The sequence below is a fragment of the Zingiber officinale genome, chromosome 1A, assembly GCF_018446385.1.
Source record: "Zingiber officinale cultivar Zhangliang chromosome 1A, Zo_v1.1, whole genome shotgun sequence".
In the NCBI taxonomy this organism is placed as follows: Eukaryota; Viridiplantae; Streptophyta; class Magnoliopsida; order Zingiberales; family Zingiberaceae; genus Zingiber; species Zingiber officinale.
The window spans coordinates 187,060,050-187,071,492 of NC_055987.1; the positions used below are offsets into that span (position 1 = coordinate 187,060,050).

At 45.9% G+C, this 11,443-nt stretch overlaps 1 long non-coding RNA gene across 1 annotated transcript; it reads left to right on the forward strand.

Moving 5' to 3' along the window:
- The first annotated feature begins 7,294 nt into the window (after window positions 1-7,294).
- On the forward strand, window positions 7,295-8,590 carry LOC122013462. Its single transcript, XR_006120583.1, has 4 exons — window positions 7,295-7,688; window positions 7,755-7,856; window positions 7,946-8,159; window positions 8,526-8,590. It is a non-coding gene; the product is annotated as an uncharacterized LOC122013462 (long non-coding RNA).
- The last annotated feature ends 2,853 nt before the right edge of the window (window positions 8,591-11,443 follow it).

Sequence of the window (11,443 nt, forward strand, 5' to 3'; positions counted from 1 at the left end):
TCAGACAGGCGGCAACGACGGCAGGCCGCATTGAGTCACATCTGAGCAAGCGCCGAACGGCTGAATTCGGCGCACACGCCGAGCGGCCTGTAGAATACTTTTAAAACAAAAGGCGACGAGCACCCGCTCGGACACACAGTCCAGTCAGTCGGACTTAAACGCCTCCTTCGACTAGACTTGAAGGGGAGGCAAGTGATCCGGTGTTAAGAAGAGGGGGCCCCACTTTAAGGAGGGTCCTTGGTAAGGTCAATCCAAAGGTAGGCCGATCGGGTAACGGCCTGGTTGACCCGACCGGCTGGTCCAAGCGTAACTAAAGATAACCCGGCCAGGGGCTTGGGTTTCCGACGCAAGGAATCGAGTGGCCGAGCGGAAGAACCGCCCGGCCGAGGCAGGGAAGGGAGGCAGAGGCCGAGCAATTAGACCGCCTGGCCGTTCCACAGGGAAACAGGGGAAAAGGTGTTCAGGCACTAGAGGTCTTCTAAGCCAGACCGGCACATATGTCCGGTCGGGAGAAGAGCTTCAGCCGGGCGGGTGAGTTCTCGGCTCGGGAGGAAGAAGCCCACATGCTCCATGGCTAGGTATTATTTATATTCATGAGGAGAAAGGTTTAACCGTCCCATCAAGGGAATGGTCTAAACTGTAGGAGTATGGCCTCAGACATGCTCCCCTGACAGGACCATACCGCGGCCTCAGACATGCTCCCCTGACAGGACCATACCGTGGTATGGCCCAGGGCATGTGGACTTCCCGATGTAGGTGCTTGGTGTTCCCTGGGTGCTCTATATAAGACCTCTCATTTCTCCATCGGAGGTACGCCAGTCTTCATCCTGCAGCCACCTTTTTCATTTGTCCCATTGCCTGACTTGAGCGTCGGAGGGTCGTCGCCGGGGATCTCCCCGGCCCGACTTCTGTGCAGGTTCGCCGGAGATTCGCGCGACCAGGAGGAGACCTACGTCATCGACTAGGAGAGCGCCACGTGCCTAGCGTCCTTTGGTTCGGCGATTCGGACAGGATCATTGTGTTCAAATTTAACATTGTACAGATTTTGATTTAGACATACTTAATGTCTAATCCTGAATTCAACATATGAATTCTAATCTAGCCTTCAATAGGTTCAGTAAATGATGGGTTCATTTACTTCGATCATTATTAACACATAAATAATCTTATCTTGACACAATTATCAAGGCAACTTCAACTTATGGATCTGTCTCTAATTTCAGCTATATAAGTTGTTCCATAAGTAACGGTCTTACCCCTATTTGTACTTAACAAACAGAGATGATTGTCCATGTGAGTGGACCAATCTCCACCTGCCAACATGCTCACTGAGATCTTATATGAATGTAACAAATACAACATATACACTGAATAAATTATGGCAAATGACACAATCAAATCACAAAGTCATGATTGTTATTTCAATATTGTTACATTCTATGAAGTCCTAAAAACTTTACATTTTTATCAACATCACCTTTGATTGAGAACTCTGTTTTGAGAAAAGATGCATCTCTCGAATCTATTTCAGAAACGGTTCATCTAGTTGCTCACCTATAAAAACATAACCTTTGGAGATCTCATGATATCTTATAAAGATACATTTCTTACCTTTAGGTCTCATTTTTCCATACTTATGAGAACTATCATGAACATAAGCAGCAACCCCCCAGAGTCTCAGATTACTTAAATTTGATTTTCTACCTGTTCAACGTTCATATGGAGTAGATGGAACTGATTTTGAGGGCACTTTGTTAAGTATATATGCTGCAGTTAATAATGCATCTCCCCAATAGGAGATTGACAAATTAATCTGCGTCATCATAGACCTAATCATTTCAAGAAGAGTCATATTTCTTTTTTCAACTACCCCATTTTGTTGTGGAGTTCCAGGGATTGTCAGTTGTCTTATAATCCCTCTATCATTACATATTGTCTTGAACATATCAGACAAATATTCCCCTTCATGGTTAGTGCGTAAAGTCTTAACTTTACGTTCCGTTTGATTCTCAACTTCGTTCATATAACGAATAAAGCAATCCAATGCTTCAGATTTGTGCGAAATCAAATACACATGACCGAACCGAGAGAAATAATCAATAAATGTTGTGAGATATGGCAAAATAAAATAACCTATAATGATTTAAGGAAATTTTTAGACATTTTTCTGGATTTATTTGGAGGACGTATGACTGTATTTAAGGAGATAAATTATTGAGCTTAAGATGGTATTGGAAATCATCTTTAGAGGAGGGCTAATTAAGGGTTGGGAAGAACTTAAACCCTACCTTTATAAGAAGCTACAGTAACCCCCTACCGAAGCCCTAAAAGCGCCGACCCCGACCTCTTTTCTTCGTGTCTTCTTCTCCCGAAACCACCGACCCAGCATAGCGACGGCGCCTCCACACCCGAACTCACAGCGACGATGAATCCGGCGGTCGGCAAAACCTCCTAGGCCTCTAACCCTCGACGACAGTGTCACCAGAGCTTCTTCCTTTCCTCGGATTTCAGCGGCACACGGGGAATCTTTAGTCGAGAGGAGCAAATCTGAGCTCCGGTGACTCCGAGGGTGGTAACTCCTGTTCCAGAGCTTGATAGGGACGAGGATGTATACCTCAGGCAGTTTCCTCATCTTCCTGAGGCTGGAGCCGAGTGGATCGGGTCAGGTTTCTCTCAGCCGATTGTGAAGGTCTTCGGCAGCAAGGTATTGAGGTATGGATGGTTTAGATTAGGGTTTCCTTAGTGATGAAGACCTGTGATTTGATACAAGGTTGGGAGGATTGTATGGATTGAGGTTTTGTGGTGGCAGTGGCTTGCTGGGAAGGGGATCGATCACAACCTTCAGCAGCTGTTCATCATCCGAGACTCATGGGTAAGGTATTTACAGTATTAAGATTGTAGGTTTGTGGATCTGAGATTGTATTCCATCCGAATTGTGCATTGATGGTGTGATTGCAATAGTTTGAAAGCCCTGTAGGAGCTCTGTTCATGAATTTTGGCAGTGGCTCACTGTGAGGAGTCCGGCCACAATTCCCAACTGCTGTGCTTCATCCGGGGATTAGTAGCTCTGTGAGGACTTGGATCTGTTAATCAGCAGCATTTGGGCAGCATCGGTGTGCTTGTGTCAACGATTTCACCTTTCAATAGCAAGTTACCAGTGGGAGGTGCTGGTGAGGTATGGGAATTCTGTTAGAATGGGAAGCTTGTTGTTTGTTGCTTAGATAATTGGTAGATGTAGATTTTGTTAAGGAATGAGATAATTCCGTACTGTACCAGTGTATATGGAACCAATGCATGCTTAGAATTCCTTAGGTTGATCATGTTCGGTTGGGAATTGTTGTGGAGTAGTTCAGTGTGGGTTTATGTGAGTAATTGATGAGCTCAGATTAATTATCTATCTCGTATATTGGATTGGTTGGGAGTGGATCCGTGTGGCTTTATTTAGTTAATGAATGGAACTCGGATTAAAGTCGCTTGTCTTGTACAGTAGTATAGTTAATCAGTTGCATATGTATTTAGCTAAAATTGATACGTGACACAGGACTTTGATCGGGACGAGCGTCGTGACGAGATTGGCATTGGATTCGGCCTACACTTAGAGGCGGGTATTTCTTGACTTGCTTCTTTAGATATCGATCTTAGTGCATGAGTTAGTTTCATATACGTAGTATTTATCTTGACTCCACTCGTCTTATCTCTTGTGCTTGATACTTTATCCACTCAATCTTTGAGCTACTCGTTTCTGTATCTATACAGTCTCTTGTTGTTATCGATGATATTTAGCAGATACTATAGTATTAGATATTGGATACCAGATACCAGACATTAGATAGTAGGTATTGGATATATGGACACCTGATACCATGTTTACCTGCTTTGATTTCTGTTTATTTATGCTTAGTTTTGAGCATGCGGATTCATGTAGCATACCTGATTTCCTGTTATATATATATGATGACTGTTGCATTATTCGCATCATGTCATTGCATGCATAGCCGACGACTTTGGCTCCCTTGTGGTTGAGACGGTCGTTGGCCTGGGCCGCACGCTCGGCCACTCATGGGTAGTGGTAGCTGGAGCGTGCCGCTTGTCCTGTCGTGCCACACTCGGTCACTCATGGATAGTGGCGGCTGGAGTTGCGGCAGCAGGGACCCCCGTCGCAGACGTAGCTATTCAGCTACTATGCACCTGTCCATCCGGTCACTCGAGAGTAGTGGCGGCCTTTGGGTGGTACAGTTTGTCATCGATCCGGCCTCTCGACCATACAGGGGTCGTGGTGCAGAGAGGTGGGCGGGGTGACCATCCGTACATACGCTGTTGTTATTATATCTGCTGGTTGTTTACTTATGCTGTTGTTGCTTATCTATGCTGCTGTTGTTAGATTATGCTGCTGTTGTTTATTTATGCTGTTATGCTTACTTAGGTTGAGATTTATACCTATGTTAGGTGTTTAGACACCGGCTTACTTACTGTTGACCTGTATATACCTCACATGATACCATGTAGTTATGAGCAGTACTGTAGCAGGACTTTGCTACATCTACCTTCCCTTACTAGCCTAGGATATGGTTTCAGGTATGGATATATACTTTGTTTACCCAGTAGTATCTGCTATTTATCTTTCCCGAGACTGTATCCTGTTGTACTCTTAGCTGTTTATGATACTCATGCACTGTCTACTCTATTACCCGCTGAGTTTTATACTCACCACCCGCATTGGTAATTTCACCAGGTAGCTGATAGCGATGCTAGTACGCTTGGAGGAGGATCCCGACTGCCGGTCCCACATTACTTCCGAGGACGGTTTTACAGTTTTGGTTTTCATTTTATTGTGAGTTAAACCTTTGAATTTAGCATTGTAATAATTGGGTTGTGGACTTGTTGCTTTGTATTTGGTTGTTTTGTCGATGAGTCAAGTCGGGCCGGCCCGCGGTGAGTTTTTGTTACTTTATACTTGTTATTTTGTTTTCCGCTGTGTTTGATTTTCCAGCCGTGTGGGCTGTATATTATCTGCGTGGTTGTGATTCTATTTGCATACGTATTATCTGTTGGTGATGTATACCGGTTCCATTTGTCACTGCTACAGGGGAGGCGCTGTCCGATTTTCGTCGGACAACCTTACTCTCGGGGCGTGACAATTTATTAGTATCAGAGCTACAGGTTTTACGATGTCAGATTCGTACGTTTTGGATTTCTCGTGATTTTATTCCTCGAAGTGATTTTGGGATTTGGGACCAGGCGGCGGCGGAACACCTCCAAGATACAGGCTGTAAGTTTTATATGTACGAACTTATATTGTTTGTAGTACTTATTAGTGGTTTACACCAGGTATGAGACGTGGTCGATCTGCAGCCGGGGCTCGTTGTGGTCCGGGACGACCACGGAAACAACCCATTGAGGCTGAGGAACCAGAACCAGTGACTCAGGAGGCGGATTCGTCTAGGGATCCAACTGATGTTGAGACGGTTAGTCGGGGACAGACCCATCAGACTCATAGAGATCAGGGACGTCAGCCTCAGGAGATCCCTTCAGTCATACCTTCTGGTAGATATCAGGAATTTCAGCCTCAGGGGATTCCCTCCGGGATACCATCAGCATTTCCTACTCCTGCTACTACTGACTGGATGAGAGATAGAGCGCGTATACCACTGTTGGCAAAGTCCGTCAAGGACAGGGTTACTCTATACCAGGGCGGAGCAGACCCCTGGGCTGCTCGTAGTTGGTTGAAGAATTTGGAAAGCACTTTCGGATACATGAGTTGTTCAGATGAAGAGAAAGTGGAACTAGCAGCGTATCATCTCCGGGATCAGGCAGTCACCTGGTGGGACATGCAGAAGACGATCTTTGGAGAGCAACGCATCACATGGGTGATGTTCCGGGATGCTTTTGAGCGCCAGTATTTTCCAGCCACATTCTGTTTAGCTCGACGTCAGGAATTTCTGAATCTCAAGCAGGGCGATCGATCGGTGATGGAGTACAACGCTGAATTCTGTAGATTGGCTGAGTTTTGCCCTCATTTGGTGGCACAGGATTATGATCGGATGCAGCAGTTCACCCAGGGTTTAGCAGCATATTTTCGACTCAGGATGTCAGGATTTCCAGGTAGCTCCTACCGAGAAGTTTTGGATCGTGCACTGTTTATCGAGATGACTCAGCAGCAGGTAAATCAGGAGAAAAGTAATGACAAGCAGCTGTCGCAGAAGAGAGGGAATAAGGGTCAAGACTTGCAAGTTACCTCCGAAGGATCTTCACGACCACGAAATCAGGGCGAACCACGGACGAGTCTACTTGTTACCCTAAGAGAGATCGGAAGAAGGACAGTGGTGGAACTAGGTGTTTCCAGTGCGGTTCGAAAAGTCACCTCAAACCCGATTGTCCGTTGGATCATTCGATATGCTTCTACTGTAAGCTTCCGGGCCATGAGAGTCGGGAATGTTCCTTGAAGGCTCAGTTAGAGACTACTAAAGTTACCTTTCAGGGAGATCGACCCACCCAGCCATGGCAGCAGGGAGGATCTCAAACGAATCAGAGTGCTCCTCGTCAGCAGAGACCTCAGCCTTCTCAGGGACAGATATATCATGTGCAGGGTCAGGAACCAGCGACTACACGGTATTCTGCCGCAGTATCTTCTCATCAGGCATTTCCTGTACAGCAGGATTTTCATCCACCTCAGCTCTACTCAGCATACCAGCAGCAGCCTCAGTCTCAGTATCAGCAGCAGGTTACGGCACCTCCGATTCCAGCACAGACCACCCCAGGCATGCCACAGCTGAGATCAGAGGAGGGTCGCGTTTATGCTGTCACACGAGAGGAGGCACCGGGAGCTGAGAGATCGGTCTTCCGAGGTATTATTTTACTTTATACATTTATTATAGGACTATTAATAGATGCTAGTGGAACCCATTTGTTCATCTCTCAAGTATCTTTTCGGGGGGTGTTACCTATACGCTAGACACGTGACATAGCGGTATTTTTACTGTCTGTAGAGGTACTTGTTGTACGTCAAGAAGTCAGTGGTTGTTATGTGGATTTCGATGGTCCGATATTTGGATTATAAATTTGGGGACCAAATTTTTATTAGAGGGGGAGAATGTGAGATATGGCAAAATAAAATAACCTATAATGATTTAAGGAAATTTTTAGACATTTTTCTGGATTTATTTGGAGGACGTATGACTGTATTTAAGGAGATAAATTATTGAGCTTAAGATGGTATTGGAAATCATCTTTAGTGGAGGGCTAATTAAGGGTTGGGAAGAACTTAAACCCTACCCTTATAAGAAGCTACAGTAACCCCCTACCGAAGCCCTAAAAGCGCCGACCCCGACCTCTTTTCTTCGTGTCTTCTTCTCCCGAAACCACTGACCCAGCGTAGCGACGGCGCCTCCACACCCGAGCTCACGGCGACGATGAATCCGGCGGTCGGCAAAACCTCCTAGGCCTCTAACCCTCGACGACAGCGTCACCAGAGCTTTTTCCTCTCCTCGGATTTCAGCGGCACACGGGGAATCTTCAGTCGAGAGGAGCAAATCTGAGCTCCGGTGACTCCGAGGGTGGTAACTCCTGTTCCAGAGCTTGATAGGGACGAGGACGTATACCTCAGGCAGTTTCCTCATCTTCCCGAGGCTGGAGCCGAGTGGATCGGGTCGGGTTTCTCTCAGCCGATTGTGGAGGTCTTCGGCAGCAAGGTATTGAGGTATGGATGGTTTAGATTAGGGTTTCCTTAGTGATGAAGACCTGTGATTTGATACCAGGTTTGGAGGATTGTATGGATTGAGGTTTTGTGGTGGCAGTGGCTTGCTGGGAAGGGGATCGATCACAACCTCCAGCAGCTGTTCATCATCCGAGACTCATGGGTAAGGTATTTACAGTATTAAGATTGTAGGTTTGTGGATCTGAGATTGTATTCCATCCAAATTGTGCATTGATGGTGTGATTGCAATAGTTTGAAAGCCCTGTAGGAGCTCTGTTCGTGAATTTTGGCAGTGGCTCACTGTGAGGAGTCCGGCCACAATTCCCAACTGCTGTGCTTCATCCGGGGATTAGTAGCTCTGTGAGGACTTGGATCTGTTAATCAGCAGCATTTGGGCAGCATCGGTGTGCTAGTGTCAACGATTTCACCTTTCAATAGCAAGTTACCAGTGGGAGGTGCTGGTGAGGTATGGGAATTCTGTTAGAATGGGAAGCTTGTTGTTTGTTGCTTAGATAATTGGTAGATGTAGATTTTGTTAAGGAATGAGATAATTCCGTACTGTACCAGTGTATATGGAACCAATGCATGCTTAGAATTCCTTAGGTTGATCATGTTCGGTTGGGAATTGTTGTGGAGTAGTTCAGTGTGGGTTTATGTGAGTAATTGATGAGCTCAGATTAATTATCTATCTCGTATATTGGATTGGTTGGGAGTGGATCCGTGTGGCTTTATTTAGTTAATGAATGGAACTCGGATTAAAGTCGCTTGTCTTGTACAGTAGTATAGTTAATCAGTTGCATATGTATTTAGCTAAAATTGATACGTGACACAGGACTTTGATCGGGACGAGCGTCGTGACGAGATTGGCATTGGATTCGGCCTACACTTAGAGGCGGGTATTTCTTGACTTGCTTCTTTAGATATCGATCTTAGTGCATGAGTTAGTTTCATATACGTAGTATTTATCTTGACTCCACTCGTCTTATCTCTTGTGCTTGATACTTTATCCACTCAATCTTTGAGCTACTCGTTTCTGTATCTATACAGTCTCTTGTTGTTATCGATGATATTTAGCAGATACTATAGTATTAGATATTGGATACCAGATACCAGACATTAGATAGTAGGTATTGGATATATGGACACCTGATACCATGTTTACCTGCTTTGATTTCTGTTTATTTATGCTTAGTTTTGAGCATGCGGATTCATGTAGCATACCTGATTTCCTGTTATATATATATGATGACTGTTGCATTATTCGCATCATGTCATTGCATGCATAGCCGACGACTTTGGCTCCCTTGTGGTTGAGACGGTCGTTGGCCTGGGCCGCACGCTCGGCCACTCATGGGTAGTGGTAGCTGGAGCGTGCCGCTTGTCCTGTCGTGCCACACTCGGTCACTCATGGATAGTGGCGGCTGGAGTTGCGGCAGCAGGGACCCCCGTCGCAGACGTAGCTATTCAGCTACTATGCACCTGTCCATCCGGTCACTCGAGAGTAGTGGCGGCCTTTGGGTGGTACAGTTTGTCATCGATCCGGCCTCTCGACCATACAGGGGTCGTGGTGCAGAGAGGTGGGCGGGGTGACCATCCGTACATACGCTGTTGTTATTATATCTGCTGGTTGTTTACTTATGCTGTTGTTGCTTATCTATGCTGCTGTTGTTAGATTATGCTGCTGTTGTTTATTTATGCTGTTATGCTTACTTAGGTTGAGATTTATACCTATGTTAGGTGTTTAGACACTGGCTTACTTACTGTTGACCTGTATATACCTCACATGATACCATGTAGTTATGAGCAGTACTGTAGCAGGACTTTGCTACATCTACCTTCCCTTACTAGCCTAGGATATGGTTTCAGGTATGGATATATACTTTGTTTACCCAGTAGTATCTGCTATTTATCTTTCCCGAGACTGTATCCTGTTGTACTCTTAGCTGTTTATGATACTCATGCACTGTCTACTCTATTACCCGCTGAGTTTTATACTCACCACCCGCATTGGTAATTTCACCAGGTAGCTGATAGCGATGCTAGTACGCTTGGAGGAGGATCCCGACTGCCGGTCCCACATTACTTCCGAGGACGGTTTTACAGTTTTGGTTTTCATTTTATTGTGAGTTAAACCTTTGAATTTAGCATTGTAATAATTGGGTTGTGGACTTGTTGCTTTGTATTTGGTTGTTTTGTCGATGAGTCAAGTCGGGCCGGCCCGCGGTGAGTTTTTGTTACTTTATACTTGTTATTTTGTTTTCCGCTGTGTTTGATTTTCCAGCCGTGTGGGCTGTATATTATCTGCGTGGTTGTGATTCTATTTGCATACGTATTATCTGTTGGTGATGTATACCGGTTCCATTTGTCACTGCTACAGGGGAGGCGCTGTCCGATTTTCGTCGGACAACCTTACTCTCGGGGCGTGACAATTTATTAGTATCAGAGCTACAGGTTTTACGATGTCAGATTCGTACGTTTTGGATTTCTCGTGATTTTATTCCTCGAAGTGATTTTGGGATTTGGGACCAGGCGGCGGCGGAACACCTCCAAGATACAGGCTGTAAGTTTTATATGTACGAACTTATATTGTTTGTAGTACTTATTAGTGGTTTACACCAGGTATGAGACGTGGTCGATCTGCAGCCGGGGCTCGTTGTGGTCCGGGACGACCACGGAAACAACCCATTGAGGCTGAGGAACCAGAACCAGTGACTCAGGAGGCGGATTCGTCTAGGGATCCAACTGATGTTGAGACGGTTAGTCGGGGACAGACCCATCAGACTCATAGAGATCAGGGACGTCAGCCTCAGGAGATCCCTTCAGTCATACCTTCTGGTAGATATCAGGAATTTCAGCCTCAGGGGATTCCCTCCGGGATACCATCAGCATTTCCTACTCCTGCTACTACTGACTGGATGAGAGATAGAGCGCGTATACCACTGTTGGCAAAGTCCGTCAAGGACAGGGTTACTCTATACCAGGGCGGAGCAGACCCCTGGGCTGCTCGTAGTTGGTTGAAGAATTTGGAAAGCACTTTCGGATACATGAGTTGTTCAGATGAAGAGAAAGTGGAACTAGCAGCGTATCATCTCCGGGATCAGGCAGTCACCTGGTGGGACATGCAGAAGACGATCTTTGGAGAGCAACGCATCACATGGGTGATGTTCCGGGATGCTTTTGAGCGCCAGTATTTTCCAGCCACATTCTGTTTAGCTCGACGTCAGGAATTTCTGAATCTCAAGCAGGGCGATCGATCGGTGATGGAGTACAACGCTGAATTCTGTAGATTGGCTGAGTTTTGCCCTCATTTGGTGGCACAGGATTATGATCGGATGCAGCAGTTCACCCAGGGTTTAGCAGCATATTTTCGACTCAGGATGTCAGGATTTCCAGGTAGCTCCTACCGAGAAGTTTTGGATCGTGCACTGTTTATCGAGATGACTCAGCAGCAGGTAAATCAGGAGAAAAGTAATGACAAGCAGCTGTCGCAGAAGAGAGGGAATAAGGGTCAAGACTTGCAAGTTACCTCCGAAGGATCTTCACGGCCACAGAAATCAGGGCGAACCACGGACGAGTCTACTTGTTACCCTAAGAGAGATCGGAAGAAGGACAGTGGTGGAACTAGGTGTTTCCAGTGCGGTTCGAAAAGTCACCTCAAACCCGATTGTCCGTTGGATCATTCGATATGCTTCTACTGTAAGCTTCCGGGCCATGAGAGTCGGGAATGTTCCTTGAAGGCTCAGTTAGAGA